Genomic DNA, 6113 nt, shown 5'->3' with positions numbered 1-6113 from the left:
GAGGGGGAAAGGGGGCCCAGGGCAACTCAAAGGTCCAGGGAGGGGGGAAAGGGGGCTCAGGGCAACTCAGAGAGGTCCAGGGAGGGGGGAAAGGGGGCCCAGGGCAACTCAGAGAGGTCCAGGGAGGGGGGAAAGGGGGCTTAGGGCAACTCAGAGAGGTCCAGGGAGGGGGAAAAGGGGGCTCAGGGCAACTCAGAGAGGTCCAGGGAGGGGGGAAAGGGGGCTCAGGGCAACTCAGGGAGGTCCAGGAAGGGGGGGGGGGGGAAGGGGGCTCAGGGCAACTCAAAGGTCCAGGGAGAGGGGAAAGGGGGCTCAGGTCAACTCAGTGAGGTCCAGGAAGGGGGGGAAAGGGGGCTCAGGGCAACTCAGAGAGGTCCAGGGAGGGGGGAAAGGGGGCTCAGGACAACTCAAAGGTCCAGGGAGGGGGGAAAGGGGGCTCAGGGCAACTCAGAGAGGTCCAGGGAGGGGGGAAAGGGGCTCAGGGCAACTCAGGGAGGTCAAGGGAAAAAAGGTCGCCCATGCAATTCAATACATAGCGAGACTAACACAAGCAAAGCCCAGTGTGCAACACAAAACACTTTTCTAACTATTTTAAATTTTTTAAAGAAGTAACATAAATTGGCTGTCCTGGGAGGGCAGCCACAACAAGTTCACGCCGATCACAGTCTGACTTCACACAGACATTGAGAGTTAGAGTGAGGACAGCCTCCAGATGGATTCCTCTTCTCCTCCCCCTTTTCCCAGCTCAGTCTGCGGGGCTGTTGCAGGAAGCCGGGCTGCTGTTTTATACAGGGGGGCTGGCAGAGAGCATCATCACCATCACATCATCATCAGCAGCAGCAGCATCATCCGCACAGCCAATGCTCCCCCCCCCCCCCCCCCCCCCCACCCCAGCCAGGCGGTGCAGATCAAACCCTGCAGCTCAGCTGCTGAATTACAAACTGTGTGAAGCCAAAACTATTTCATTCAAAATCGCGCGGTGTTCGGACAGAGGGAAGAGAAACTTGTCCCGGGGAGGGAGGGAGGGTCAGTGACCAAAGCAAGGCAGCTTTCAGATAACTGGCACACACAAGGAATCAAAGAGGGCAATGTGTTTGGGGCTGAATGCTCCTCCTGACAGGCTGGAGAAGAAGCTTGAGTAGTACAGTAATACTCCAGAGAGAAATTTGATAAATGCCTGATATATTTTTGGAAGAGATAAAGGGCAAATCTCTCCCTTTGGGAGATTTACCGGCGCGATTTAATGGAAAAGTTTCCAAATGTGATAGTGCGCGAGAACTGACACGAGCTTCCCGACGCTCACCCCGGCTAGGCCGTCACAACTATAAAATGTTAATTGGTCCACTTAACGAAGTCCCACGGGCTTCACGCCAACGATGGTCCCAACGGCTGAATCGTCGGGACCACGCTCACCAGTCACCCACTAGCAATGGAGAGACACACTTAAACTGCTCCTGCAAACCTCCACATGGCGACAAGTCCACAATGGCATGGCCCAGGTGCCGCACCACCCCCTTGTTGAGGTGGTGCCTCCTGCGGCACACACTGTCCTTCATTTGTTCGAAAGACCAGTGGTGCCTGTACACATTGGACCATTGGTTCTCTCCCTCTGGTGCCTCGCTGGCCTGTTGGGAAGCCGGGTCCACAGGGTGTGTGGCGGGGCCCTGCACATGGCCCGCCAACTCGAACCTCTGTCAATGCTGCTTCTACCACGTTCTCCACCATCTGGCCACCTGGCCTGCCAGTGGCACCACTACTGCAGCTGCCTCGGGATCCATGAGATCGTCTGTACCATTTAATATCTGCAAGGAATTAGAAGAGGGTATGAGACTGACAACCAGTGGTGTCTTCCAACCTGGGACCCTCCAGTCATCCATTGCTCCCTCCATTGCTCCACCCACCTCACCTCCCGCCATCTGATATGCTCTGCCCACACACACCTGGCAACAGTGGGGGCCCCTGCTCACCGGACCCCACACCTTGTATTCCAGACACCCGCACAGTCCACGTTACCTGGACTGGGCACTGGTCCCTTCCCCGGTGTACATGGCCATTCTCTGGTCACCGAAATGTCCCCAGTGCTGGGACTCAACCCCTTGATATTCGGATGTTGGCTGCTGCATCCATGCTGTTGCCTCCCGCAGTGTTCAGGCAGAGTGTCCGATTGAGATGCTAGGCAATAACTCCCACATGTACATGACACACCTACTCACGGGATCCACTTGGGATGCATGAAGTGCTCACTTAACTATGATTTCCAATTCCCTATTAACAATAGCATCAATCGCGCGGCCAGAGTCCTCAGAGTTATGGGTAATCGGTGGGACAGGTGAGCTGGGGTTGCCTCCATAATGGGATCACATAGTCCGGGTTGGCATGGTGTACCTGCAGGTACTGAGAAATCCATCTCCCACCCCCCACTCCACCCCCCACCACTCCTCAGCCGAGGCCATGGGTGGCCAGCCCCCCCCCCCCCCCCACCCTGCTCCCCAACCCCTCCCCTCCCATAGCGGCCCACCCAAAGTGAGGCTGGTCTCCCGGGAGCTCCTCCACTCCCTTCCGAGCTCCGGGGCAGCAATCCCAATGCCGCCATGCTCACTGCCTCGGAGCGAAGATGGTTATTCACCTACTCAGGTCCCCACAGTAGTTCTTCGACCAGGTTCATGTTTTTAAAAAGGAGCACCAATCGGATCACGAGGCTTTCTGGTGAGGCTGTTAGGTCACGGGAGGCTAGTAGGTAAGGGGTCGTTCCTGTTAATTTTATGGAGATTGGGCGTAAGTGATGATTATTATCTTCTCACGAAGCTATGGCAGGATCCTGATTTTGCCAATGGGAGCAGACCGGTTAGATCGCAAATAGATAGGCGTCAGGCGCAGTTCTCAATTTTGGCCTCTCCCGCGATTTCATGGCCTTGTTGCACTCTCACCTAAGTGCAATGTGGCAATTAAATCACGCCCTAAGTGTTGACTTTAGGACTGAATTGCATGTAGTTCGCATTCCCATTGGGGGCGCTATTTCTGCAGAAATTCATGACATGCTGATGGGCCTGCACTCTGCTGGCATGAATTCTGAGCAGTTCTCGGCCCAGCGGGCATTCTAACTGCAGTTTGCACCAAAGAGTCTGGCAGCTGGAGCTGTTTTTCAGCACTCCACTTACCACATACTCACTGCAGCCACCAAGGTGGCTCACAGAAGACCTGCCTCCCGAGATCGGGAGTCCGAGATGGACCCACAGCTCCATGTTAGTGAGGAGCGGATGGACACCCTCTTCCCCAGCATGGGCCATAGACTCAAGTCTGCTCTCCTGACCATCATCTGGGAGGTGGTGGCAGAGGCAGTCTGTGCTGCCAGTCTCACCAGGAGGAGACCGTTGGTGAACCAGAGGGGTGGGGGGTCACTGGGGAGGCCTCTGCCCTGAGAGGGTCAGGGAACCAAGGAGGATTCAAAAGGCCGCGGTGCAGGTGTCCTCTGGTTGGGGTGTGCTCTGCTGATCCCCTGCTGATCCCCTGCTTCCTCTGCAATGGGGTAATGCTTCTGAGGAGTGCCAACACCGAGTGGGCCCCCGATTGAGATTGCCGTTCAATGATACAGCAGGGATAGGAGGGTGTCCAGAGGGGCGACCTGGGTGGGTCCCCCAATAACCAGAGGCGTTCTGACCATTTAAAGGACAGACAGCATTCAGCAGTGTGAGCAGCCAGGAGACTGTGAGAAGTACCAAAGGAGTACATTTAAATGACAGACTGCGGCAATGGCGGTCCGAGCCAGGCCATCCCAATCCTGAGGGGGACACCCCAAATTCATGGATTTGGCACCAAGTCAGTACCCGCTACTGCCCCCGGCCCGGACAGCCAGCCCCCAGCAAACCTGACAGTTTCCTAAGGTTTTTCAGTGTTATTTTAGCCCCTACTCCCTCTGCCTAGCCATGGCGCCCAGTCCAAGTTTGTAAATACTTGTAGTAATTCACACCATGAGACTTCTGCCTGAGAGGAGCAGAGCTTTGCGGAAAGACAGCGAATGCTGTATCCAACCCACTAATCACATTTAAATGCATGCAAATGCCAGTGTTACATGCCTCTGTCACGTGGCACAAACCTCATTATGGCCACCAGCGAGGGAAAGGAGCGTAGCACCTGAATTGGCACCGGGAGCAGACCCCAATATTGGTCAGACGTCAGATTCAGCGCACAATCGCAGTTCATGTTTGCGGTGTCACAAGGTGGAGAATTCTGCCCAAAATAAAAAAGGCTATGGGGAAAACAGGAAAGTGGGAATAAGGGGATAGCTTTTTCTGAGAGCTGGGTAAGTACAATGGGCTGAATGGTCTCCTTCTGTTTTGTTTCATTAGGCCATAAGACCATAAGATGTGGGAGCAGGAGTAGGCTATTCAGCCCATCTAGTATGCTCCGCCATAAAATGCGATTATGGCCTAAATTCACTGCCTCGCACCTGCTTGTAGGGAATCCCCTGTGCTACAGAGAATACAGTGGCAGTGAATAAAATGGGATCGGCGCGTTTCCAATGTTACAGGTCCCTGCAGTCATCGGGGTTGAGGTTTGCGCCCTGCAGTTAGTGGGTGGCCACCATATTCTCCAGGCCCACATGGCCCTCTGAGCCGGGAACCATGTGGGTAAGAATTGCTACTGCTATTGAAGCTTGGCCCTGATGCGGTGGGCCAAGGCGGTAAATCTTTAAGGGAGTTTCTCTGAAGTCCACCTGAGGTTGGGATTTCACCACTTTGAATAACTGAACCGTGGAGGTAAATGAATGGATCAAAGCTGCAGCTGGTTTGTGGAAGCTGTCAATCACAGCCCATGACTAGAAAGTTATTAATGGCTTGCAGCTAATGGACCAGATGTTCTCCTTCCAGGAATGGACTTCTGGAGCTTCAAGGTAAGTGTTACAGCTGTAATTTATTTCACTACCCCTGTCTGGGCTACTCTAGTTTCCAACAGGGATCTCTTTTCTGGGCTGGGGGTGGGGGGGGGGGGGGGGGGGGGGGACGGTTTGTGGCTGGAGGTGTGCTGTTATTCATGCGGTTTCTTTAGTCAGGGGATCCCAGTGGGAGGTCCACCTATCACAGGGGTCTCTGTGGGGTGTCTCCAAATTACAGGGGTCTCGGGAGGGGGAGCGCAATTGGATCACCCCTGTAATTGTTAGTGGGGGGGGCACTTAGGCATTCCGGGGTGGGGGGGCTGCTGTGCAGAAGGGTGGTGGGGTCAAGGCTGTTTTGTGGTGCTGGGGGGTAGTTTGGCGTGTTGTGTTGTGTGGGGGCGGGTAGCCCGCCATGGAACCTTGCTATTGGGCTGCCCGCTCAAGATGCTGAAATGCAGGTCTGGCAGATCTTGCTTGGTGAAGAATTCTCAAAACAAATTACATTCCTGTCTTGGTAGGTAGATGTTACTTTCTTCGGATGTCCTATGGGATTTCCACTGGCAACAAGGTTTTCTAGTGGTGCATGGATCAACTCTTTTCAGGCTAATTGGAGTTTGGAGTTGCGCTACGCAAGAACATGATACACGCCTTTGCCTCGTCCTCAACGGAATTAGGACCAGACAGCTTAATATTAACCCTGCAAAACGGCTTTATATCAGATGGCTAACCCTATTGGTAACCACGCTTTGCAGAGCCTCCTTAGTATGAAAACAATATCTCTCCAAGTTCATTTTTTGTTGCAATGAAGTCACGGAACCTCCTTGTCAGCTTTTCAACAAGAACGTGCTGGCAGGAGTACCGCATAGCAGTCTTCAACAGACTCAAACAGGCACATTCAGCCCTGCCGTGCTACAATACTTTGACATTCAAGCACCCGTACTTACATCAACAGACAGACTTGGCGGGGTCTGCAGCCAGAATGGTATACCAGTAGCCTTTGCATTTAGGGCCCTCACTGACATTAACACTCATGTGAAGATTGAAAAGGAAATCCTCGCTCTCATCTTCACCTGTCAGAAATTTAATTACTTCATATATATTTGTCCTACAACTGTTAAAACAGATCATCAGCCACTCATAACAATCCTTAAAAAGCCTCTCCACAATGCCTCTGCACCTCTGCAGCACATGTGCTGAAGTTACAATCTCAGTGTCATCCACAAGTGTGGTAAGGAGATGG

Source organism: Scyliorhinus canicula, chromosome 7 (assembly GCF_902713615.1).
Source record: "Scyliorhinus canicula chromosome 7, sScyCan1.1, whole genome shotgun sequence".
Taxonomy (NCBI): domain Eukaryota; kingdom Metazoa; phylum Chordata; class Chondrichthyes; order Carcharhiniformes; family Scyliorhinidae; genus Scyliorhinus; species Scyliorhinus canicula.
Note: the sequence above shows the minus strand (reverse complement) of the source record.